This window comes from Pan troglodytes, chromosome 3 (assembly GCF_028858775.2).
Source record: "Pan troglodytes isolate AG18354 chromosome 3, NHGRI_mPanTro3-v2.0_pri, whole genome shotgun sequence".
In the NCBI taxonomy this organism is placed as follows: domain Eukaryota; kingdom Metazoa; phylum Chordata; class Mammalia; order Primates; family Hominidae; genus Pan; species Pan troglodytes.
In genome coordinates, this window is record NC_072401.2 from 157,401,901 (window position 1) to 157,429,889 (window position 27,989).

At 37.6% G+C, this 27,989-nt stretch overlaps 1 long non-coding RNA gene across 4 annotated transcripts; it reads left to right on the top strand.

Annotated features, from left to right (window-relative positions):
- The first annotated feature begins 8,198 nt into the window (after positions 1 to 8,198).
- LOC107974122 (uncharacterized) lies at positions 8,199 to 27,942 on the top strand. 4 transcript variants are annotated; one of them, XR_001716668.3, is made up of 5 exons: positions 8,199 to 9,158; positions 13,265 to 13,378; positions 16,971 to 17,161; positions 24,022 to 24,210; positions 27,832 to 27,942. It is a non-coding gene; the product is annotated as an uncharacterized LOC107974122 (long non-coding RNA). The 4 variants fall into 4 exon arrangements; XR_010156729.1 differs by lacking the exon at positions 16,971 to 17,161 and having other exon boundaries at positions 8,213 to 9,158; XR_008547643.2 differs by lacking the exon at positions 27,832 to 27,942 and having other exon boundaries at positions 8,217 to 9,158; positions 24,022 to 24,234.
- The last annotated feature ends 47 nt before the right edge of the window (positions 27,943 to 27,989 follow it).

The window sequence follows — 27,989 nt, forward strand, 5'->3', positions numbered from 1 at the left end:
TAATTTTACTTGCACCCTATTATACTCTTCTAGTTTGGTTGATAAGTTATGCAGTTGCCCTTAAAACTTTCAAGAGACAAGGCAGAGCTTTGCAATGAGGATTCAAATAGTGAACAGTGTAGGCAGCACCAAATGAATTAGAAGATATCCCTCAGTCACACCTCAAGTAAATGGAAGCACCTCAAATGAGACCTAAGAATGGCTTTTTTTTTCAGGCGATACAGTCAGATCTTGTTTTCCTTCACTGGTTTCTAAATCTTCGCCTTCCTAGTTTGCCATGCAGGTCATGCTTCAAATTCTTCCAAAATATCATGGACAGATTTATCACCCTGACCTACAAGTTCAGTAAAACCAGGGAATACCTAGGGATGTTTTATTCAATAAATCACATGCATCTCTTTTATCACACAATGTCTTCTACCACTATTCCCCTTGTTCACTTCCCTTTGGCCACATTGGCCTTCTCAATGTTCCTTGACTTCTCAGTCAAGCCCCTACCTGAGGGCTTTTGACTTTGATGTTTCCTCTTCCTGTAATGCTTTTCTCTCAGATATATGTGTATCTTACTCCCTCATTTCATGAAATTCTCTGCTGAAATGTCACCTTATCACTGAGCCCTTCCATGACAATTCTTTAGGAAAGAGGAAACAGTATCCATGCTGCCCCCTCCCTCTTCCCCACTACCTGGTCCCTTACTGTGCTTTATTTTTTCCCACAGCTCTTAATAATTATTGGCATATGATATATTTACTTATATGTTTGATTAACCCTTTTCTCTAGCTATAAAATAAGCTTCAAGAAGGCAGGGACTTATTTTCCTGGCTGTATCTCCAGCTCCTTCAATAGTGCTTAGCACATAGTTGGCTTGCAATAAATATGTGCTTAGTTTAAAAAGATGGGTAACAGTCACGGAAATCCAATCACTGACTAGGAAGGCAAATTTTTAGGCCACCAGAGAGCTATTGGTCTCACTTATAAAGATATCATACCTTGTGTCTTTCTTGTTTAAACCTCAGTTTTTAAACTTTGTAATAACTTGAAAATATTCTTTCATGGTGTTAGGAATTATGCTTTTATTTACCTTATCTTTGGTAATCCTATCTATTTACATACCCTTTTTATAAAGGAAGAAAAAAATCAAATATTCAAAGTCAGTGCTTTTGCAAGATTTTATAGGCACCAGCCATTGTAGGCATAATTTTTTCATATCTTGAATAAATACTAGGATGCCTTAGAAACTTCTGGAGGAAGCTGACTACTTAAATGTCAGTTATCCAAATACAACAACAAAAAAGAAGTCCATGGTAATTTCAAGCCACATAACAGTGAGTCGGGATATCTTCATTGAACCCAGGCTTTGAGTTTAGCCCAGGCTACAGAGGCCCACATAATTTGATCCTAATTAACACAGGCTGGACATGATAGAGAATTTCCTAAATCCCACTCCTAACTTCCAAGGTTTAAGACTTTTTTTGTGGAGAAAACCAATGATCTTGACATAAAGCATTGTCAGCCTATAGCCCACAGGTCTTTGCAATATCTTAACAACAGTGTATTTATGTTTTTGCTTTCTGTCCCTGGAAAAGGTTGCATCAGTCAAATCATCTTCCACTTGCTTGCTAAATAAATCTGGTAACACAGGCAATATATCTTCCTGATTCAAATGGCCTTGCTTGTTGAAATGCAACAGCAATAGGCCTTGAGAATGAAGGATATTCTGGATTTCAGAGGCATACTGCCTGGTTATGAACATTAAAGACGTTGTGCAGGTGTTTACACTCTAACTAGTCTTTTATGGTAAGCTATCAACTATGCATCACAGATTACTAATGAGAGAAGAAATGCCTATTCCACTGATGTAGCTTAAGTAAGTAGCGTGCAGTTCAGTTCTGGAAAAGATGCCATCACTGCCATTTATAAGCAGTATGTTACCCTTCGTTTTCGCATTTTCTAGCAAAAGTTTAATAATTTATTTTGATTTTAGAAAAACAAACACAGGAAGCAAAACTTTATTACCACTAGATCAGCGATACCTATGCCAAATAAGGTATAACAATCAATGTGTTAACTGAGAAAACAATTTTTAAACTAACATGACTATAATCACATGTATTTTTAGAAATTTTGTGTAAACAAGCTTTCCAAAAGACAGTTTGGTAGGAAATCTCCCTCAGTGTTTCCATGCATGGCAGCCGTCAAAATGTGCTGCTCTCATCTCTTGCAGGAAGCATACTTGATTGATGGCCACTGCTGCTGTCTCTCTACATTGGCCATTGTGGTTGCTCCTAACCAATGACTAAGTATAGCAGGATTTCTCAGGCAGACCCATTCTGGTAAGACATGACACTCTTCCAATGGGCATCTTTACTTCGAAGGCTTCCCATTGGCCTGGTTAAACATCCTTTGTGCCTGCGCTACAGTCACCATTCTTTCTACCCAATACTCCTTCCTTCCCTCTCTCCTTCCACAGAGGTCAGACTCATGTCACAATTTGAAGGTTTGCTGTGCCTTCTCTTGCTCCCTTCACCAATAAATCTCTTATACACCTAATTCCATTTTGGTGTCTGCTTCCCAGTCAACCTAAGTGAACGCATCATCCAAACTTTCACAGCCCTCTCATTAGAAGTTTTTTTGTTCATTAAGTATTTACTAAGCAGCTATCTGTGCCAGGCAGTGTCCTATTCACTGGAGATATAGATGTTGCACTAACAGAGAACATATACGTTAGATACAGATTTTATGCTACCAAGGAAAATATACATTAAATTAATAATTATGAATGTAATGAAAAAGGAGTCCTATGGAAGCACAATTTGGGGGATCAAATAAATTCTAAACTTTGAAGATGGTCACCCACACTGAGAGAGTTTTAAGCATAGACTTGAAAGAGTTGTGGACATTAGCTATGTAAGCTGAAAAAAAGGAAAGAGCTTACTAAGCAAATTCTGAGGAAAGAAAGCTAATGGTTTATTCTTCCAGCTTATGGGAATCCAGTGTGAACTGAAAGAACCCACAGTAAATTCAACATTATAAATAATTTCTGAAGAACGTATATATGAAGTTCTCCCTGGATTCACTTTTTTTCCCCGGTAAAGTATTTGGGATAAGTATCTTACTTTAACATCCTCCAACCCCATTTCAGTTCTAACTGCACATCCCATAAATGTACTATATCAGATCCCTGTAACTTACAACATAGCAGAATCATTCTAATTGTACAGAATATTGTAAAGAGTATTGACTAATTATACAGACTATTGACTAATGGTGCTATATCAAATAAGCCAGCAGCTCTCATGTTTTCCAGCAACTATTTTCCTTAAGAATAAGCTTTGCACTTTATTTCTAGAATCTTCTTCATCCTTGTCATGTGATTGTCTACAAAGATGTCTCTGACTTAAATCGAGCACTAATCTGAAACATTCTTAAGAACATTCCCCTTTTTTAAGCTGTTAAATCTTCTCTTATTGTCACTCACCTGGCTACTACTATTTTTGTAACAAACAGTTGAAAGAGGGAATATTTTTGTTTAGAATGATATTTGCAGTATGCTTTCCTTTACCCTGTGCAAGAAAGCTTTCCTTTACCCTAGAAAAAAAAAATGCTGGTCTTGAAGTCAGAAATTGTCTTTCACATCTAGGGTTCTACCTCTTACCGACTATATGGATTCAGGCTACACCCATTTATGCATTACATATTTATTATTTGTTACATATCATCCATTGTGATAACTATTGGCAATAGAAGTTGTTACAAGCAATATTCCTTTTTATCAAGAAACCCAGTCGTTAAACAATTTTCGCCTCATTTCCTCATTCAAAGAGGGTTATAACGGCATAGTCAATCCAAGTTATTGACATATTTAACAATTATTTAATAAACATCTGTACATGTTTAACTTTAATAACTCATTTATGAAAGCATCTGACATTGGTAGGGGCTGAAAAAATATTTGTTTGCGAATCTGATGTGCATACCCTTTAGTAGGCTAATGACACAAAAATGGCATTTAAATTGGCATTAAATTAATCTTCTCAGGCTTAGTTTCCCCCAAAATAAGTTTTCTTTTGAAACCTAAGTTCCAAATGAAGCAGTCAATTGTCTGGTTGGATGGCCCATATAAGAGGACTAGCTGTAAAATTCAGGTCTAACATGAAGACTTTAAGTCATGTTTACCTAATTTCTCTATTTCCATTTCTTCTATTAGCAAGAATTTTCTAAAGGTCTTTTCAACTTCGGATACCTATTGGTGAAAGGGAAAGACTATACAGAAAAAGAACAATAATATTTATTAAAAACTTCCTATATGCCAGCCTCCAGGCAGAACCCTCTATATTATCTATCTATCTGTCTATCTGTCTATCTATCTGTCTGTCTATCTATCTATCTATCTATCTATCTATCTATCTATCTATCTATCTGCATACACACACACAAACACGCACACATATAAACCACACACATTCACATACCACGAATGTAAAAAATAATCTAAAAAATATTTGGGGAATTAAGAAAAGGGTTTTTTCATTTGAATTATACAGTTACTTGCCTCAGGTTGACTTTAACTTCTGTTTAGAAAAGACTTTTGAGTATATTCAATTCAGTGTTATTTAAAATAGCACCAAAATGCATTCCCTTAAAAGCACTAATTATCATGTTTTACTAAGCATAATAATAAATCCGTCATCTTAATCTGCCTTTTCTATTATTAATTATAATGCAGCTATTAGATTAACAATGATATTGCTAAATAGGGTATGCTAATTGTACATCTAGGATAAAAGGTTAAGAAAAATTTTATCTTTGTTCAAGAAAATTATTGAGGGATAAATATAGTTTAATGATATCTGGCAATACCTTTCAGAGAACATCAAAGGAACTGTTTTTAAATATAAACAGGACACTAAGGACATATTACCAAAAAATTTAGCATATTATAAAATGTAAATAAAGTGTAAAACAACATTATAAAGTACGTAGAATTTTGAATAATAAAATAAATTAAGATGGGATTTCAAGTGGTCATTTGGTTTAGAATTCTGGCATATTTCAATTTCAATTATAGTCCATAAATTATGAAAAAAAATTTAAACACTTAAAACACATCAGAGAGAGATACAAAGGTAGCTGCAGCTTGAAGCAATATCACTTTAAGCAGTCTCTCTTGTTTAGATTTCCTCTACTCTTAGTCCATTTTCTGCTGCTGTAATAAACTACTACAGACTGGGTAATTTATAAAGAACAGAAGTTTATTTGGCTCATGGTTATGTAGGCTGAGAAGTCCAAGAGCATGGCGCCAGGTCATCCCATGATGAAAGGTATCACATGGCAAGACAGCAAATGGAAGCCAAATGTTTCCCTTTACCAGAAATCTATCCCCACAATAACTAGCCATTAATTCATTCATGGGGGCAGAGCTCTTATGACCTAATCACCTCTTAAGGGTCCCACCTCCCCAAACCATCACACTGGCCATTAAATTTCAGCATGAGTTTTAAAGGGGACATTCAAACTATGCTCTTATAGCAAACGTATAAACTGAAAACATTTATTTGGATAATTGCTATCATTTGGACATCAATTTGTCTGCAAAATGTCATTAACTTGGATCTAAATCAGGAGTCAGTAGGCAAACTCTCTAAAAGGCCAGTTAACAGGTTTTCCTTGCCAGAGGATTTCTGTCACTACTACTCAATTGTGCTGTTGTAGAGAAAAAGCAGTCTTAGACAATATGCAAGCAAATGGGTGTGGCTGTGATCCAATAAAAGTTTGATCACAAAAAAGAAAGAAAAAAAAGTGGCCAGCTACATTTGGCCCAGGCAATAGTTTGCTGACTACTCGTCTAAACAGCAAGTAGTATATATTAAAGGCTTACAGCTAATTATTTAGTGTTAGTCTTCCTTTCTCAGTAGAAATACATGTGTTTGAGGTATTTTTAGGTTTGGGGCTTTTTAAATGAATGTTTTTAAAAGTTGGATGTCCTTGTTTTTATCTACAGTCCTTCAAATTAGCAAATATTTATTCGTCATTTACCCTAGGCTGGCTACCATTCTAGGTGTTGATGTATCTCAGTGAACAACAGTCAAAGACTTTTGCCTCATGCTTATATCCCAGTGGAGGAGAGATTAATAATAAAAGTAAACATCATATAAATAAATTATAGAGTATGTTAGATGATGATACATGCTTTGGAAACAGAATCAAAGTAGAAGAGGGTAAGGAGGATAAGAGGCGGATGGAAGATGGATGGCAATGTGCTTTATGAAATCAGGCTGTTAGGGCAGACTTTGTTGTGAAGCTGAATTGAAGCCGAATGGAAGGAGATAGGGGAGTTAGCCATGCGCATATCTTGGAAGAGCATCCAGGCGGACGAAAGGCTGGATCCAAGACCTGTGCCTATGTGAGCTGTGAACAGATAGAGAGACAACATGACTGGAGAGGAGTGAGTGGTAAGCAAGGACAGACAGAGGACAGTCAGAAGGATTGGGTCAGAGAGACCAGAGGTGGGAGCAGGGCCTTGAGAGCCACTGTAAAGATTTCACTTTTGCCCCAAAATATATGAGGGACTCCTGCAAGATTTTAAGCAGAAGGGTGACTTTAGCTGGTTTATATCGTCAGAGAGACTGCTTCACTTTTATGGCTTTAGACCCTAAAATGGAAGTTAAATATGGGGGTATCTCAAAGTGATTGTGGCTAGCAGTGTCACTGGAGGTGGAGAAACCAGGTTTTGTAACACATTCAGGGTACGTGTATTCTACTCTTTGTATTGAAGAAATTCATACTAGGTTTTTTTTTTTTTTCAGAAATAAAATTCTCCATTTCCCAGAGACCTCTAGAAAAGAACTCTCTACCTCTTCATGGGAATATACTTTTGCTGCAAGAAAATAAAATGTTCTCTCTTTATCTCTTCATGGCAGACCTAAGTGTGAGAAAAAGGTTGCTGGTGATTTACCACACCACAGCCCGAGTACACCCAGGCACGCATCTTTAAAACATGCCCAAAGATATCTCTGTGAAATGTATTCAGTAGTGGATTCCAGTATTCACAGCCTTCATTTACACAGTTCACTTTATTTAATTTGTACTTACTGGTAATATTAAGTAATCAGAGTTCATATCCTTGGGAAAATTCTCCCCCGAAGGCCAATTCATTCGTAATAAAAACCACATTTTGAGCAGTGAGTGAATCCAGCTGGTTGCACTAGTAAGCCATTTTCATTTTTTATAGCACATTTCAGCTTTCCAAGTATTGCATATTCGTATGGGAGAAACGTTTTCTGAAGTCAAGCTTAATGAAACATGAAGTCAATGATATATGCAAACATCTATTTATTCCTCTGCTGTCTGGGAAGTTTTGATCAAGAAAACACTTCTGCTCATTAGAGAATTGACCAGATGCAGTGCTATTAACATTTCTGTGATCAAATAAAGCTACCCAGATGAAAGAAGAATTGCAACACTAACAGCCTGGAAGCACTCAACCGTGGAGATATTACCCCAAAAGTGAAGCATGCTAAGATACAAAACAAACTGACTTCAAGCACATCTGATTAACATGGCCGTTGTTAACTTTCCCACTACTTGGGCAGACTTTAAACCTGCTTATGGATAAACAGTCATATGATGCTGGTATAAGAACCTTCATTTTATATCAGTGTAATTCCTCTAATGCACATGTTCTTCATGTTTTATAGAAAATCTGCAATTTGATTATTTTTGTTTACTCCCTCAGTACATGTACCCTGAGACAAAACTAAATTGATTCCATATATAGAATCTTCAAAAACAAATTTTGTTAAAGATGTGTTTTTGTTAGAAGTTTTAGCAAAACTGTGTTAAGTTAGAAAGACACAAGTAATTTATAACTTCATGGCCAATTTAATGTCAGACCTTTCCCCGGTCTTCTCTCCTCCATATTTGTCACATTCTTACTATCATTTTCTGCTTATTCTTTGCTCATTACTATATTTGATAATACCAACAATAAGGCATTTTAAAAGTTGGTTGCTGATCTCAGCAATCAAACTAAACTGTACTTCACTGTGTGATTTTAGAATGCTTTTCACTAAGTTTAGCAAAAAGCTTCAGAGAATTGTTAGGATCCTTTTGAAGTAGTTTTTTTTTCTTTTGTTAGTAATACGTACCATCAAACACACACATTCTTGTGTGCTACTTATCAGACCACTCAGATGAGTGCGCGAGATGGTTCGTTCGTTGCGGCCGGCCTCCTCTCTCCCTGCTCATGTACCCAACCAAATGCTCATTGTCCTCACACTGCATGTGTATTCAGTCGACTCCCAGCAGGAAATCGACAACACCCTCAAGATAGCTGAGGAGCAAGCGGAAAATAAGGACTATTTAAAAGATGCGGACGGGGCTTAGAGAAAGCAACAGGGATGAGTGCTCCAGCCTAGGGATCCTAACAGTGGAGCTATCACTATTCTTACCGTTGAAGGCGAAGGAGAGGGGGATCTAACTGAGATCCACGGAGACAGAGACAGAGACACCTGTCCAGGGAAGGAAGACCTCTTCATGGGAGTTGTGTACTTTGGTTGAGGGATGCAACCCCCCTATGACAACCTCGAAGAGAGGGAGCCAATGAAATAAATACCACAACTTCATGCTCCTCCATCCCTCTGATCTCTTCTCAGTTTCCCTCATTTGCTGAATCCAACCAGAGGTCAGAGGGCAAGGCAGCCTTTTGATGCATTCCTCACAGGCCGAGCTCCCAGGACACAGAACAAATTGGAGAGGATAGAGAAAGGATCTCAAAAGGCAAAGGGAACTGGGCACAATGGTACACACCTGTAGTTCCAGCACTTTGAGAGGGAGAGGTGGGAGGATCACTAGAGACAAGAAGTTTGAAACCAACCTGGGCAACATAGCAAGACCCTGTCTCTACCAAAAAATGTAAAAATTAGCTGGGCATGGTGGTACATGCCTGTAGTCCTAGCTACTAGGAACACTGAGACACGAGGATAACTTGAGCACAGGAGTTTGAGGCTTACAGTAAGCTATGATTGCACCACTGCACCACAGTCTGTATGACAGAGCGAGACCCTGTCTCAAAATAAATGAGAGATAAATGGGGGATTTTCAGCACAAATTCCAAATAAAGTTCACTGTTCACTTGGATAGTGGACAGAAATATTCAGGTAAGCTAAATGATCCACTGAGTGTGATTAGAAGGGGTTCTTTCTGAAATTCTTGCAGTTGCTGAATCTGCTTATGCTCCCTTAAAGGTCTCTTGAGGATTATATAAGAATCACAATATGTGTAATCAATTTCAGTCACCAGCCCTTCCAATACATCTGTGATAAGCATGCTGTTGCTAATGTATTGTTTTTTATTTTAAGTGACTAGTTGGCACCTAGCCTTAAGTTAGTGGAACTACTTAGGCATTGACAGAGGTTCAAAACATGAGCTTGAAGGAAATCAGTTTAAGGACGCTTTAGATGGCTATTGGCACTATTCAAACTTTACCCTCTTCAACAAAAGAATAGACTTCACGATGTCATTAAGTTTTAAAATCACTTTGAGGGTTTTTTTTATTAATTCTTTTTGTAAAAATCCCTAGTTCACACTCCCTAAAAATTAAGCTGTTCAAGGAAGCCTCCAATAATGTCAAGCCATTCTATAGATCACCAGAGATGAGCCAAGTCTCTGTACCAAATATCTATGGGGTGTCATTCTAGGCCAGATAATTTTCTAGACACAGAGGTACCCGTTGTTCTAAGAAATCAAAGTCTGTTCCAAGAGTCACAAACACTTGAGTTATAGGCAGGTGTTTGGTTAGATGACACATGCTTTTGTTTTTAATTAAATTAATATCTTCAGGCGTGTTATGTGCTCTCAACTTCAATGTAGTGTGTTACCTGGCTGCATCTTCTGGAATTTGAGTTTATGACCCCTGGTCTATTCTCAGAAGACAAAGCTCTGATCTTGTGTAAAAGTACAGAAAAGAAGAAAAGCATTCTGATCAATCACTCTTTTTCTGCCCTAAATTTTAATATTATATATAGAGCAATCTAATCTGGGCTCCATTATAAAATGTCAGCTATAAGGACTAACATAATTTAACTGATTTTTTTATGATGTTAGACTTTTGGAGATTTTTTTCATTTTATTATGTTATAGAGCACAGCTAACTATATGTTCAATGACAACAGTGTGAGTTATTCTAAATGGCACACTAGATCCCCCATTCTTAATTGAATAGCCTAAGGTAGATTTAGTTCATCTTATCTAATCAAGATTCCTGAGGTTCCAAAGGAAATATTCATTCTTATTTTGGCTCACATAGAATAACACAAGATCTCTAGGGTAAAACACAATTTTCATTGGAATTGTTTACCCTTTGAGAGAGTAAATTGTCAGAATTTTCTTGGCTTTTTCAGGCTGCAGCTGTATATCTTATTCTGATTGTATTTTCAAAGTACTTTTCTCTTTTCAATTGCTCTACAAGTGCTTGGAGACTCCCTGGCATTCTCAGATTCTCAACACAACTCCTCAACTCAGGGAGAACACAAGTCTCTTTCAATTCTCTTCCTGGGTTTTCCCTCCAGTCAGTAAACTGAAACCATCATAGAGTTTACCAGGTTTATTTTCCCTCTTTTAGGGATCCTCCCTTGTGCTGTCTCATGTCAATCTTTGAACACCATTATTTCATATATGGTTTTCAGTTGGTTGGTGGTATCTGGAGGGAGAGTAAATCTGGACCATCTTCAACTTGACTAGATCCAAGTATGCTTTCTTTGGGTGTGATTTTAAAACATCAAAGTAATCGCTATCTTAATTTTATCTTTAAATCACACCAATAGGATGTTTAAGGGGAGCGTAATTATGTTCACATAAAACCTTTGAGGAAATTGATAGTTACTTGTAACTACTTTACTCCTTTATTGGACATGACAGCATTAGAATCAAGTCCCTCTCAAAGGAGAAGAGAGAGATAGGTGGAGGGGGCACTGCATCCAACCATAATTTTTCTCTAAACAATTATGTCAAAAAAGGACATTTTTACCTTGAAACATAAGTAGTTCGAGGTTTTAAAAAATTACTTCTATATAAGGTTATTATGCATAACCTTTTCCCTAATCCTTTTGTTAAATTATTTCTTCAGAACACTGTTCCCATTTTCTTTTCACAGAAAAGATTAAATTGTTTTAATCTAGAGCTAAAAATTTCCAAATGAGTTGAAGATATATAAATATAGATTTGACAGTATATTATTAATGTCACCTTATCAAACACACCCTTCAGTGTGAACTTTCTGTAGCAGATTTTTGGTGCATAAATTTACTGCTTGGGTGAACATACAAATATCAGACAAAATTTCCAAGGTCAATTTTAAAGGAGGAATTGAAAAGCAAGTCACAAAAAACATATTCTCAGTAATGTTTCAGGAAAAGAAATGTGGCTTTTTCAAGATAATTTTAAATAGTTTTTATCATAAATATACATCTTAATTGTTAAAAGTTTTAAAATACAAATAAAAATGGAGAATAAAAGTAAAATACCCTGAATTTCAGAATCAGAAAAAAAAACACTATTGACATTTTGATATATTTCCTTCCAGTCTTCATTTTTCTTTATTCATATAGGTGTTGATTTAATATGTTTATTTTTATTGTAAAATAATGGAATTAAATTGTATGTTTTGTAAACTTGCTTTTTAAAAATGTTTATATCAGCTCATAGGCTTCTAATAGCTTCAGTTCTCTTTTCCTGTTCTGATATTTACATTATGCTTGCAGAAACTTCTCTTCTGTTTAAAAGCCAGATGTTTATCACTTGTACCTGTTACAAAACCTGACATGGAAAGGAGCAAATTGCAAGTTTAGTAAATACAGAAGTAGTTGTTATTTTAAAAGAGAAAACGAGACCAGTATCCAAAATTTTAGTCTGTGCACTAAATAAAATATTCAAGGTAACACTCAACTTTATTAATCAACTATTTGTTGAACCAATATTTTCCTTTAGGGTGGACAATTTTTCTAAAGCTATGTTTTAGGAACTTCCCTTGTATAATTTTTGTTTAATAAAAGACTGGTAGAAATAAGTTAGGCATGCTAAGCCTCTAAGGCATGTCAGGCTAGCACATAATAAATAGCCCACCTCTTCCACTACTCCCACAGTCGGTATTAAAAGGGAGGTTTTAAGCTAGGAGGGTGGCATCAAGATGGCACCAACAGCTCATGAGAACCCTCAAGTATTCAAACCCTACATGAATGAAGAAAACTCCTATTACTCAGTAATATGTAAAATAAGACAGTATTAACAACATGCTTCTCAGCGTGGATGGGAAAAAGGATATTTCTAATAAGTAGGGATATGCATTCTTTGCATCTGTGTTTCCCAGTCAGCCTGATCAAATCAATCACCTAGGGAATTTTTTAAACACCCAGATCCCTCATCTCAACCCCAGAACTACTAAATCAAATGTTTCAGGAAAGAATCTATTTTTTTAATCCCCACTCCCCAGGCAATTCTAATGATGTGGTTAGCTTGGGGAAAAAAACACTTTATATGAATAAAATATTTTCAAGTATTAAACTGCAGCAAATAATGTGGTTCCAAAATGATACTGAGTGCATTCATCTCTGCTGATTCACAAAAGGTGCTTTACAATCTTGCTGGATCTTAAGAGCAGCATTAAGAACACACATTATGGAAACTGTTGAAACGATAAATTTTGATATGTGCTTTTTTAACCAAATAATAAAGAATATACATTATGATGGGATTGTAAGAAATATTGTTCTGTTTAACAGATAATGATTTTTTATAGAAATTTCATGGGTATCATTGCTATTCAGGTCATTTTAGGATGTTCTACAACATTCACATTTGACTTAGGCTGATTAGCAAAGCACAGTTGTTACCAAACTTTAAGTGATCCTATATAAATGTATTTGCAGCAATGATGTGAATCATGCATTTTGATTCATCGCCACATTAATTAGTAACATTTCTTATAAAATAACTCATTACTTTCCTGCTAGCCAGGGCTAATAAGTAGGGCTAAATCCCTACTTATTCCCTACATAAACATAAACCTCTTTTTTTTTTCTGAAATGGAGTCTCGCTCTGTCACGAGGGCTGGAGTGCAATGGCATGATCTCAGCTCACTGCAACTTCTGCCTCCCAAGGCAGAATTGGTTCCAGCAATTCTCCTGCCTCAGCCTCCCAAGTAACTGGGATTACAGCACATCGCCACACCCAGCTAATTTGTTTTTTTGTTTGTTTTTTTTTATTTTAGTAGAGACGAGGTTTCACCATTTTGCCCAGACTGGTCTCGAACTCCTGAGCTCAGGCAATCCACCCGCCTCGGCCTTCCAAAGTGCTAGGATTACAGGCGTGAGCCACTGCGCTGGTCAGTACATAAACTTTTTAAGTACTATAGTCAGATTTACCAAGGGAAGGGGACAGTGGGAGACAAATGCAAATAGGATCTACTGCTCCATTTAAGAAAAAGATACAGATATATTTGCTGTGATGGGTCAGCTGAGTGAGACAGATGCCCTCACAATAATGAGCAAGCATATCAAAAACCAGAACTTAAGGAAAACGTTCTCTCTTCTTAGAAATATGTCTTCTTCTAAGTTTGCAAGTCGTGGTTTGGGAATAGTTTGCGCCGACAGCCATAAATCTTGACCAGCTTGTTGCTATTTGCCCTGGTTACTAACAATTCAAGCAAATCTAGTAATCACTGATCGCAACTCACCACTTTTCCTGGTTTTGTTTTTTGGGGTTTTGTTTGTTTGTTTGTTTTTTACCTTATGGTAGCCTTACCCAGTCCTCCATTTCAGTCCTTACGTAAGACTGCTTTTTATTCCAAATCCTTTAATACTATAATTGTATGTCAATATATGAGATAGTGTTAATATAAACTTAGCATCTATTAAAATTTGCTTCTGTTCAGCTTTAAAAGTGCATACTACCTTTTACCTCATAATACAAATAGAGAAGAATACATTCTGTGAAGCTGATTTTTCTTCCACTAGAAAAGTCAGATTATGGAGAATGGCATCAGCAAGGTAGCAGGGCATAGTGCAGACCACACAGCAACAAATGAGATGCCAAATTTGGGGCCACATGTTTTGAGCAAATGTGCCTTCAGCTTTCCTTCCTTTAATCAGTAAACTGACTAAAAGCAAGCTGCATACATTTCCCTGGAGATAAGGTACATGCTTTGAAACACTGCAAAAGAACAAGGAAGACAGATTTATTATATGCCATTTCTTTCAGTCTGGCATGCAGATGATAAGATTCCTCTGTTTTCATTAATTATAAAACAACAGTCCTGCTCTTGGTTTGGGAACACAAACAGTCAAAATTTTATTTCCATGAACCCTAACTCATATCTATTCCTTAACTAGCTAATTTTTATTATTTTCTCCTTTTTAAAAATTGATTCATTAGGTATAATAGCATCAATGACCTCAGTAACTAGTTATATGTATACTACATTGGTATATGGTATGTTGGTACATAGCATATATATTGGAACATGGTACATTCTCTTTCATTACTTTGAGGCTATGTATTAAATTGTGCTAAATTTTTCAGGGAGTTTTTATTTTGTTAATTCTAAGACTTAAACCCTAATGCGTTATCATGATGGATATCTTTTCTATGGGAGAAGGACTGGACTGGCATCTAAATCATTATCTCTGCAAAAACTATTCTGTGATAAGATGCATCATAAATCACTCTGATGAGTAACTCACAAAACCCAAATGAAACTAACCACATTATTGAAGCAGATCAGTTTTTGGTGTGCCTTACATTTATGGTACGGGTGGATTGTGGGCAAGGGAGGCCTGAGTAACAGGAGAGATGATGGGAGGACTACTGGGTATGAGTCCACTTCAGTAGAGGCTTGCCAAACACTATCTCATTAACTAAAGAAAGATAATTTTGACAGATAGATACGATCATTCCCATTTTACAGATGAAGTTACGGAGGCTAAGCCATGTCGAAGGATTTTTAGCAATTCATATGAGTTCTACGTAGGAGAGCAGGGACTAGAACAGAAATCTGTCTGCAATACATTTACTCAGTTTACTAGATCACCCTCAACAAAGCTCTCTTTTTATCATCATCACAATTATTAATATATAATATTTCCTCTCAGTCTACATTATGAAACAGTGTCATTACCATTCTACTCTTAAAATCTACATTCATTGATTACTTTAATTGTGAGAGCAACTCATCCTATTACATCATCAGTTAACAAAACTACAAATAGAACTTGGGTTTAAAATTCTTAGTGATAAGGAGCTCCAGTAGTGCAATTGGTTAGCACACAGTACTTATATGAAATTCTCAGTAATACAAGCTGATATTGCCTGTCATGTTTTTAAATTAAAATATGATATATTCATTTCTATGTTCGAAACCTGCATTGCTACCTAATGAACATTCCTATTGAGTGGTATGTTAAAATTACATTATTTTGAACTTTGTCACTTACCTTGGAGTTTGTTTTGTAATTTATTTCTGTTGATTTTATGTGGTGTCCTTTGACCAAAAGCATCCTGCGTGGGAAAAAAATAGACTAACTCTGTTTCTTTTTTTCTTTTTAATTTCCATAAGTTTTGGGGGAACACGTGGGGATTGGTTACACGAATAAGTTCCTTAGTGGTGATTTCTGACATTTTGGTGCATCCATCACCTGAGCAGTATACACTGTACCCAATTTGTAGTCTTTTATCCCTCACCCTCCTCCCACCCTTTCCCACAGAGTCCCCAAAGTCCGTCATATCATTCTATGTCTTTAGATCCACATAGCTTAGCTCTCACTTATGAGTGAGAACATATGATGTTTGGTTTTTCATTCCTGAGTTACTTCACTTAGAATAATGGTCTCCATTTCCATCTAGATTGCTGCAAATGCCATTATTTCATTCCTTTTATGGCTGAGTAGTATTCCATAGTGTGTGTGTGTGTGTGTGTGTGTGTGTGTATATATATACACACACATATATATACACATATATATACACATATATATACACATATATATATACATATATATATATACCACAATTGATTTATCTACTTGTTGATTGATGGGCATTTGTACTGGTTTTATATTTTTGCAATTGCGAATTGTGCCGCTATAAACATGCTTGTGTAAGTATCTTTTTCTTTCATTTTGTACAATGACTTCTTTTCCTCTCAGTAAATATCCAGTGGTGGGATTGCTGGATCAAATGGTAGTTCTACTTTTAGTTCTTTAAGGAATCTCCACGCTATTTTCCATAGTGATTGTATTAGTTTACATTCCCACCAGCAGTGTAAAAGTGTTCCCTTTTCACCACATCCCCACCAACATCTATTATTTTTTGATTTTTTGATTATGGCCCTTCTTGCAGGAATAAGGTGGTATCGCATTGTGGTTTTTTGTTGTTGTTGTTTTTTGAGACAAAGTCTCACTCTGTCACCCAGGCTAGAGTACAGTGGCACGATCTCAGCTCACTGCAGCCTCTGCCTCCTGGGTTCTTCTTAAACTAACTCTCCTCATGTAAAAGGCACTAGGTTACACTTTCTATTTAAGTCTTTTGAAAAATCGGTTCCAGCAGTGTATCATGGTATTAGAATACGAAGCATTATTTCTAGAGATATTGCAGGTGACTTTTCCTCCAGATTTAAAGGAGCGATCTCAACCCCTGCCTCAACTCACAGCTCCTTGAAGTGCTGGAGAAGACAATCTCAACCACATCTGTCCTGGCCCACCATACCTCTGGCCTATAAGAGACTATTATCTGGCCTCCAACCACTTATCCCTGCTAGTCTGCCCTCTGTAATTATGCCTCAGTCTGATCATTGTCCTTATTGTTCTCCAACCTGCCAGCTTCCTTCTCGCCTTAGGGCCTTGCTGCTTTCTCTGCCTCTGATGTTCTTCCCCAGATCCTAGTAGAGCAGTTATCTCAGCTTACTATTATTACCTCCTCAGCAAAGCCATTCCTGACCATCCAGCCTAAGGAATGCCACCAGTACTTTGTATTACATTGATTGAAACCAGCTCTTCCAGATTTGAGAGTTCACAGACAGTCAAGATTTCAAGAGCTACAGAAACCTTTGAGTGTCAGGCTGAAAGAAGAATGACAGACTTGAGGCCAGGACAGATGAGAACATTTCTTTCTTGTGAGTTATCAATCAAGTATTAATTGCCCTGTCCTTTCCCATCATCGTAACTGACTTTTAAAAAAATCGTTTACAGTAATTTTTCACAAGAGAATTCCCATAGAAGTAGCAAAAAGTCATAATAATGTCACATAATATAAGAAATAGAAGACATTATCTAGGCTAAAGACCTCACTTTCAGGTCCCTGTGCACAGGCCTTTCCTGTGAGAGCGGTGGAGACAGGCTCTGATGCAAATTCTGTTTCTCCTATGGAGATCTGTTATCTAGAACACCCACCCAAAGCCCATCAGAACCTACTTGCCCTTGTCAGGACAACAAGGGGAAAGGGAGAAACTAAAACCCTCATAACCATCTAAAACTGTAGATTATACACATGACACAGAGAGCAAAAGAGAGTATGAGAAATATAAAGAAATCCTGCTCTTCCAGATTTGAGAGTTCATAGACAGTTAAGATTCCAAGAGTTACAGAGACCACTGAGTGTCAGGCTGAAAGCAGAATGAAAGGCTTGAGGCCAGGACAGATGAGAATGATTCTTTCTTGTGAGTTATCGACCAAGTATTAATTTTTATCAATAGAGTTAACGGATCGTGGAAGAAAAGATATTTCCAAAAGAATATTGTGTTTACAGAAGTATATCATGTATCATAATCACATCTATAGCTTCAACTTTTTATGAAAATAAAAATGAAACTCAGAACTGGTACACGTAGTATAAGTGGGCATGCTGCATCCTGTCAGCCAATACTTGTTTGGTTAAAGTAAGCTAAATTGGAATCGCTGGACCAGATTCCATTTTCCCTTTGCTTCTGCCCGTGGGCTTTCTTCAGTTGGTGGTGATTAGGCCTGATGTGAACAGCTCATAAGAGGGGCTGTGGGTGATTCAACAGGGGCAGCTAAGGCAGAGGTGTCCAGGTCCCTGGTCAGAGCCGAAGATCCCACACTGGAGACAGGGCTAGGAATGAAAGAACTCTTTGTTCTCACGCACGAGTGTGTGGGGCAGGGGGACAGGAAAGGTAGTAGACTTACCATTCTCAAGTGCTTGTGTTACTACATGGTTGTGTTAGGTGCTTTGAGAGTTCTCTCTCATTTATCTTCACAATAACTCTTAAGTGGAAAATCAAGCTCAGAGGTCCTAAGTCTCATGCCCCAAATTCCACAGCATAGAAATGATAGACCTGGTATTCAAACCTACTGGTATCTGGCTCTTGTCCTTTCCCTTTTTTTTTTTTTTTTTTTTTTTTTTTGAGACAGAGTTCTGCTCTTTCGCCCAGGCTGGAGTGAAGTGGAGTGATCTCGGCTCACTGCAACCTCTGCCCCCCGGGTTCAAGTGATTCTCCTGCCTCAGCCTCTCGAGTAGCTGGGATTACAGGTGTGTGCCACCACACCCGGCTAATTTTTGTATTTTTAGTAAAGATGGGGTTTCACCATCTTGGCCAGGCTGGTCCTGAACTCCTGACCTCAACTGCCTTGGCTTCCCAAAGTGCTAGGACTACAGGCATGAGCCACTGTGCCCAGCCGCTTTTGCCCTTTTCTTACTCATTACTGTCCCTGAAGGACAGGACAAGGAATGCACATTGACAGTTTTTGCATCTTCAATGCCAATTATAACATGGTCTCAATAAATAGTTATTAGAGGAGTGAAAGAAGGAAGAAAGGATTTAAGGAAGAAAGGAGGGAGGAACAAGGATACTTAGTGAAGAAAATACAGAAGATAGCAGAAAAACCATCAGGGGATCCTTAACCAAAGGTAGAACCATGCAAGAGTCCGATCAAATTATATTTGTTTTTCTCATGATTAAGACCTTCTCATTCTTGGCCTTAGCTCAGCAAATTTTTGTTGTTGTCTATATCATTTATTTCATTACAAATTGCAATTTGATGATTTTCTAGTTACCATATTTCTTTTATATGTATTAGCTGGAATGCTTCTGAAAAAAAAAAACCTTTGTATTATCAACTAATACTTTTGGTTACCTTGAAAATCTTTTTGGAAGTGAAAAGCATAAAAAGTTTAGAATGATCATGCTTTCAAGGTGATTGGGATCAGAAAAATGTTTTATTCTTGATCTTTGGAGTAAGCATAACCACCATCACTTCAAGTACACTGGCCACGACCCAGCAGTTACTCCACGTCTCTGACTAAGCCTTCAGTATTCTTAGAACAAAAACCACAGAAACTTGGGCATTTTCCTAAATATGTCTTAGGTTTTGAGCCATTGCCAGACATGTTAAATTATTTAATGTAATTCATAGAGAGTATATAATTATGAACTTGGCAAAGCTAGAAGAGATAAGTAAACAGAGAGAGTTTTTAATATAATATACTCTCTGATAGTGAGCTATCTCACATTCTGCAATATATTTATAGAGAGGAGCTCCACACCTTGATAACTACATAGCAGGACACATGTACCCTGGTCAGGCAGTTTCTCCTTCTTAGTCTAACCTTGCATGTCACAAATTGAAGCTAACAATTTCATATGATTCCTCCATCTCATCTCTACCCTCAGCCCCAAAGGAGTCTCCCATGTTCCCAAGACAGGAATTGGAATATCTAGATAATAGGGGAGGCTCATTGAAGAGTTATTTCAGACAGATTTCCTGTCAGGCACTGGATTTGCTCACATGCCTGGTCAGATTATTTTCCTTAATCAGTGTTTTCAATTTGTGGGAAAAGAAAACCAGTGTCAGCAAATTGCCAATGGAGATGTTCTTTTGAATTACTTACTAAGGATCGTTTGATTAGAGCAGAAGCAATGTACCCTGTGAAATATATGTTCTGGAAACCAATTGTGTTGTGGGGACTTTTTCCAGCTGAGTTGCTGTTTGTGTGTAGATAGTTCTTACTGGAACACAACCAAAATATTTTTAACACCGTGTTAATTCTAAGACAACACTTCTCAATGTTGCATATATAAAGATTTGGTGGAATATGTACTCTTAAACCTGTAGAAACATATCTATGACTTTTTCCTTTTACATTTTCTCTTGAAAGTCTTATAGTTTAAAAATGCCAACATAAATGATTTCTATGTATATATATATCCATTAAAATAATTATGTACTTGTAACTTATTTTTTCTAAATATCTGCTTTCAACAGAGAACAAACTAACTTCATTTACTTTTTTCCCTGATCTTGTATAACATAAACCATTACTTGAATGAATTAAAATAATGGCTATATTCTATTATAGGTATTAAAAAGAAGTTTTTTTGGGTATGAAATATTTTGAGACTTGTTATTTAAATTATGATCTATTCATAGGATGGGATAGTATCCAACCATTGATAATGATAATAATAATAGCTCATAAATATAGTGCTTACTTTGTGCCAGATGTAATACATGCTTTACATATAGTAACTTATTTACTTATCACAGCAACCTTTTGAACTGAGAAAACTGAGGTACAGAAAGGATAAGGGACTTGCGTAATGTCACACAATAGGTAAATCACACATTGGGACCTAAATCCAGGTAGTTCGGCTCCAAAGTCCGGGGGTAAAACACTTCATCACGTTGCTTCCCATTTGAAATCACATTGCAGATAAATGAGGACCCCTATAAATATGTTTACAATCTACTGTTAAGGGAACAAAGCAGTATTAGACCAATTGTATTACATACACTGATATGTGTGTATCAGTTGTGATATATACATCTACATATGTATATATATTTTGGATATATGTATGTATACGTGTATACACACACATAAATACAAACACATAGATACACACAGAAAGAAAATTGGAAGGTTATATTATACACTAAAAGTTTTACAGAAGTAAGCTATTGGTAATGAGATTACCAGTGATTTTTTTTTAGAATGCTTCATATTTTCCAAATATTTATCATAACAATGTTACTATTTTCATAATTTTTAAAAGTGCTATTTATTTATTTATTTGAGGTGGAGTTTTGCTTTGTCCAGGCTGGAGTGCAGTGGCATGATCTCAGCTCACTGCAACCTCTGCCTTCCGGGTTCATGCGATTCTTCTGCCTCAGCCTCCCAAGCAGCTGGGACTACAGGCGCACGCCACCACACCCAGCTAATTTTTGTATTTTTAGTACAGACGAGGTTTCACCGTATTGGCCAGGCTGGTCTCAAACTCCTGACCTCGTGATCCAATTGCCTCGGCCTCCCAAAGTGCTGGGATTACAGGCATGAGCCACCGCGCCCAGGCTAAAGTGCTGTTTAAAACTATAATCTTCCATGAAAGGACTACATATTCTTTTGCTGGTACTTTAGATGTTCAAATACCCAAATGTTCTTAGAATAAAATAATATATATATTATTGCCCCAAAACTTGTTAATTTCCTTTCCAAACACCTTTTAACTTGCTAACTAAAGGATGTTAAGCACTGTGTGGAGAGAACCCAATGTGGAATTATTCTTTTCCCAACACTCCACCCTTCAGATTTCTCTCAGACATCTTGGCCTTTTCATTGCTCCTGTCCATCAGGGTAAGGCTTCCATTGTCCTTTCTCCAGCAGGTAGCACCACTTCAACCCCCTAATATATCAAAGGAAACTTCACAGGCTGCATAGCTATATGGTCCAATGTGTTTCCTAACCATACAAGATATTTAGATCTAATTTAATTATCACTAAATAAAATGAAGAGTTCAGTTCCTCAGTCACACTAGCCACATTTCAAGTGTTTAATAGCCACGTGTTATGGGCAGCTGCCTTGTTAGACAGAGCAGATACAGAACATTTCATCATTGCAGAAAGTTTTTCGGACAGTGCTGTTCTAGAGGCATGGTGAATCATGACTATTCTCTTCCCCGGCCATTTATGCTGCCTGGCTGGGAAAGTGAATATTCAATTCCTGGGATGTGTTTGCTTGCTCTGGGATCCACAGATTGCTTTTTTTCATTCTCTCTCTCTCTCTCTCTCTCTCTCTGCTTCTGTTAGTCTTGCCAGAGCATCTAGGAATAGCAGAGCTCTTCCACAGCAATGGTTAATCTCTTGCCAATGGTCCATATGGGCTCTGGAGATGAGATTTACATTTCCTTGCAGCATAACTTTTGGCATTTATTGTGTTAAAACACCATCTGCTTTCTTCTCAGTTTTGAGTTACATTATAGAGCACTATTCACTTAAACCTTAAAGGAAACATGTCCAATCACATTGAAGAGATATTATCATATTTTTGATCTGGGCAACTGAAAAGATAGTGTTTTTGAATATAAAGTATCTAGGTATATCAAAGATAAGAAATCTGAGAGCTAAAGAGAAGATCTTGGAGCTATCATTTGGGGACTCGTTAGTTTGTAGTTAACAATGGAAGCTGTTGTAATTTATGTGATTATCTACAATAAGGGGAACATTAGTCTCTCGTGAATTTTGTAAAAAAGAAAGAAGAGGATGTGTGCAATTATATGCCTAAGACATAATTTTAAAAGTGGCAAAAATAAAGGGTTAGTGCCTGAATCAGTAAAGAACTGTGTTCAGCAACTCATGACAGTGATAAAATTTGAGGGGCTTATGCAAATTAGAGATTTATTTCTCAGGTAATAAAACCAGAGGCAGGTATTCCAAGGTTGGTTCAGCACCTCTGTGAAATCCTCAGGGACCCAAGTTTTGCTCTTCTTATCGCTTAATTCCTTTCTTCAAGATTACAAGATAGTTATTGGAATTGTGATTGTCACCCACATTGTAGCAGACATTCCTGCAGGTGACTCATCACAGTCTCCATGTTCTGGTACTCATGCTTTGTAGAATCCCCATTGAGCATGGGCAGGACATGTAATTTGCTTCTAAGCAACAGAACATGGCAAAGATGATGGGATGCCACTGCCATAGTTATGTTACATTATGTCACACTCTGTCTGGCTAGCACACTGACCCTAGAGTCCTCCCCCTCAACCTGCCATGAAGTGAGCAGCCACACTGGAGAAGTCCACCTGGCAAGGAACTGTGGGTAGCTTCTAGGAGCTGAGGATGTCCTCCAGCCCGAAACTGAAACCCTCAGGCCTGTAGTTACAAGGAAATGAACTCTGCCAACAACCCAAGGGAGCTTGGAAGAAGATCCTCCCCCTGTAAACCTCTAGAGAGACTGCAGCCCCAGCCAACATCTGGACTGAAGCCTAGGAAGACTTTGAAGTTGAAAACCGGCTAAGCTGTGTCTGGCCTCCACACCCACAAACTGGGAGATAATAAATGTATATTATTTTAAGCCACTAAGTTTGTAATAATTTGCTATGCAGAAAAGAAAACTAATATACCTATATTCCAGAAAGAGAGAGAAGACTAGGGGAATGAGCCACAAGAGGCAAACATCAGATGTTTTTGCCAGTTTTAAAGACCTTTCCTGGAAATCCACTGAAGGCCTTTCGTTTATGTTTCATTGAACATCTATCTATATCTATCTTTCATTACAAGTGAGGTTGATAAATGAAATCTTACTAAGACACAATATCTCAATGAATAAATTCAGAATTCTGTTACCGGAGAGGGAAAATATGTTTTAAAATATATATTGGTAGACGACTGGCTCTGTCTGCCCCAGCCTTCATTTATTGCTTAAATAACCCCTTTTTGCAGTCACGAATTTTATACCATTACCCTTGCCACCTCCACCCATCTAGGCCACTAATACCTTATAATTTATTCCTTGTCTATGGCTAACAGAATTTTCCAAAGATGACCCTGACTTTTTTTTTTTTTTTTTTGCAATGTAACCTTGGGATGTTCCCATGTCATACTAGAGTCTGTTTCTTTACATTCTTAAATTGTTTCAGGCTTTTTGACTATTTTAATCAATAGAATACAGTGAAAGTATCACCTACCATTTCTGGATATAACCCTTAGTTCATCTGGCTCTTTCTGCTTCTTGCCTCTTAGAAGACAGTCACCATGAAAGAAGGCTGACTACCCTGAGGCCACTTGTTATGAGAAGCCCAAGTCACATGGAGAGGCCATGAGAAGGCACTATAGCTGACAGTCCCAGGAAAGCCCCCAGCCAATCACTGCAGGAAAGACTCCAAGAAGACATGCTCAACTTAGCCTAGTTATCACACTAAACTATGAGAGGTAATAATAAATTATTAAGCCACTGAATTCTTGGGTTATTACTAGTAACTTGTAACTGAATATTTGTTCACTGTCATTCTCTTCAAGTCTTGCCTTGCTAGTTGAGAATATCAGTTTCATTCTTGGCAATTCATGCAATATTACTGTTTCCCAGTTCCTGCTTCTATCCTCTAGTGATCTTATTCTCTATCTTATCTCAGTCATTCATTTTGTCATTTCCAAACATCCCAATGTTTTCATAGTATCAGTTTCACACAACTAATTCTCAGATACCATATTAAATCTTTCCAGCTGTGATGGTTAATTTTACATGTCAACTTCACTAGGCTGAGAGATCCTCAGATAGCTGGCAAACATTATTTCTGGGTATGTCTGTGAGGGTGTTTCTGGAAGAGATGAGCATTTGTATCAGACGTAATGAAGATCTGCCCTCACCAATGGGGGTGGGACTCATCCAATTTGTTGAGGGTCCAGATAGAACAAAAAGGCATAGGAAGGGCAAATGTACCCTCTCACCTTGAGCTTAAATATCTATCTTCTCCTACCCTTGAACATCAGAGCCCTCCGTTTTCAGTCCATCAGCCTTAGACTGTGAGTTACGCAACTGACTTCCCTGGTTCTCCAGCTTGCAGATGGCATACTGTGGGACTTCTTGGCCTCCATAATTACGTGAGCCAATTCCCATAATAAATCTTCTTTCATATATCTGTAGATAAACTATTAATTCTGTTTCTCTGGAGAACCCTAATACACTCCCCACTTACACAGCTCAAATTCTACAACGATAATAATTTTTCTACCACACTGGACCTTAAATCTCATTAATCCTATAAGCTTTACATTATCTTTTGTATTAGTCCATTCTCACACTGCTATAAGCACATACCTGAGCCTGGGTAATTTATAAAGAAAAGAGGCTTAATTGACTCACAGTTCTGCAGGGTTGGGGAGGCCTCAGGAAACTTACAATCATGGTGGAAGGGAAAGCAAACATGTCCTTTACATGGCAGCAGCAAGGAGACGAATGAGTGAAAGGAGGAAAAGCTAACTCACTCACCATCATAAGGACAGAATGGGGGAAATGCCCTCATGATCTAATCAGCTCCCATGAGGTCCTGCCCCAACACGTGGGGATTACAATTTGGATTACAATTCAAGATGAGATTTTGGGTGGGCATACAACCAAACCATATCTTCTTTCAATCTCCTCATAGTGTCATTTTCACTCTTTTTTTTTTTTTTTTTTTGAGGCGGAGTCTTGCGCTGTTGCCCAGGCTGGAGTGCAGTGGCGCAATCTCGGCTCACTGCAAGCTCTGCCTCCCAGGTTAACGCCATTCTCCTGCCTCAGCCTCCCGAGTAGCTGGGACTACAGGCGCCCGCCACCACGCCCAGCTAATTTTTTGTATTTTTGGTAGAGATGGGGTTTCACCATGTTAGCCAGGATGGTCTCGATCTCTTGACCTCGTAATCCGCCCGCCTCAGCCTCCCAAAGTGCTGGGATTACAGACGTGAGCCACCACGCCTAGCCCTTTTTCACTGTTACCCAGCCAAAATTTCATTGCCAATAATAATTGTTATTTCCTTGAATACATTTCAATTCCCGTTTTTAGCCTATTACCTGTCTGTACTCCTCCACTGAAGGCGGGTAAAGGAAAACACAAAACTATGCTCATTTATTTCCCTTTAATTTTATGGAGATTCCCAAATTTTATCTTTACTATGATCTCTTCTATGAACTCCGTAATCAACTGATTACTGGACCTTTCCTCTTGGATGTCTAATAGACATCTCAAAGGTAAGAGGTCTGAAATGAAGCTTCTAATATCCAGTCTCCCCGCCTTCACTAAATCTGCTCCTTCTGGATTGTTCTTCATATCAGTTATGGCATCATCATGATCCCAGTGGCTTAGGCAAAAATCCTTAGGATCATGTTTGACTTTTGCTGACAGGCACATCCTAATCCGTGAGAAGTCCTAATGGCTAAAACTTCAAAACTGATGCAGTCAGGGACAGTGACGTTAGCCTGTAATCCCAGCTACTCCAGAGGCTGAGGCAGCAGGATTACTTAAGGCCAGGAGTTTGAGACCAACCTGGGAAACATAGCAAGACCCTGTCTCTACAAAAATAAATAAATTAAATTAATAAGCCAGGTGTGGTGGGACCTGTAGTCCCAGCTACTTGGGAAGCTGAGTGGAGAGAATCAGTTGAGTCTAGGAGTTTTAAGCTGCAGTAAGCTATGACTGGCCCACTCCAGCCTGGGCAACAGAGCAAGACTGTCTCTAAAACCAAAGACTGACCACTTCACACCCCCCAATCTATTCCACCAGAATTTCTTACCTACATTATTAAATAGCCTTCTAACTGGTCTTCCTAATACTTTACTTTACCCATTCAATCTAATTTAACAGAGCAGCTAGGGGAAACCTGCCAAAGAATAACTCGGACACTGTTGTCCTCTGCTCATAAACCTTCCCATGAACTCCCTATGCACTCAGTGAGAGTCACACTCACCATGTGTCTGACCTCATCCCCTGCCATGCTCACCCTTGCTCCTGCTGCTCTAGCTGCACCGGCTTTCTCAGTGCTTCTTGTACTTGCTAGGGTAGCTCCCATTAGGGACCTTGCCCTGATCATGATTTTGGTCCAGATTCCTTTTCTCCTTTGTGAGAAGAGGTCTTCATTCATTCATTTCCTTCAGGTCTTCATTCACATATTCTCTACTTAACCAATATTATCTACCTTAACCATACTGCCTATACTTTTAAGACCCCCTGCCCCAACCTCCACCATTTCTCGTCATCTTACTGTGATTTATTCTTTTCTTCCTCAGCGCTTATTTCTATCTAACAGACTGTATTTTTACTAATTTATTCTATTTGTTTTCTATCCCCCAATATTATTTAAGTTCCATGAAGCCATTTTTCCCTATTTTGTTACTGTTATTTCCCAGCATCAAGGAAGTTTTGTTTTCCAGGTGTGAACATGTAGAAGATCTAAAGAGCAATAGAGAAATTATTTTATATTTTTCTACAAATATACAGATTGGTGAAATCGAATAATCTTATTCTGTAATTACAATGCAGAAATTTGATCTCAAGAGTCCATCTGCTTGGATATTTTTTAAATATATGTTTATACTCTTTAAAATAAAAGTATATACTTTTAAAAGTATAAGTTAAGGTATGTATTTATACTTAAGTCTATTAAGTATAAAACATCAAAAATTATATGCATTTGGTTCTCCTATTAATAATGTTAAATTTAGAAAATTTATTAACCCTATTAGAGCATCATATACCCTCCTGGAGCTGGAATAAAAGTTTGGTGATTTGATGGAAAGATCAGGTAAGGAGGAGTTCAAACAAAATTATGACTTTCCATCTCTCACCCACAACTACTAGAGTTACTAGTGCAAGCACAGAGACTCTGGAGATAACAGAAAAAGTGTACATTTCAGTGATCAGAATCATCAACAAATTCTGCTTTATAGGGAGCAAGGACCCACCCATGAAGTAGAAGCAGGCATCCTGGATGCAACCCTAAAAGAGAAGTGATTGATGGAATTGTTTGATAGAGCCTTCTTATCTTAGTTCCAATTTATCTTCTTCCTTTTAAAACTAGATCCCCTTCTCCAGCATCTCCAGACTGACAGAAAATAACAGCAAATAATGGAAATCCCTTATATGTGGAAATATGTTTTCATCGTGGCTTGGCCCCAAGTGTGTGAAAAAAGTAAGACTTCTTTATTTTCTAATGAGGTTCACCTTTTCTTTCCGACC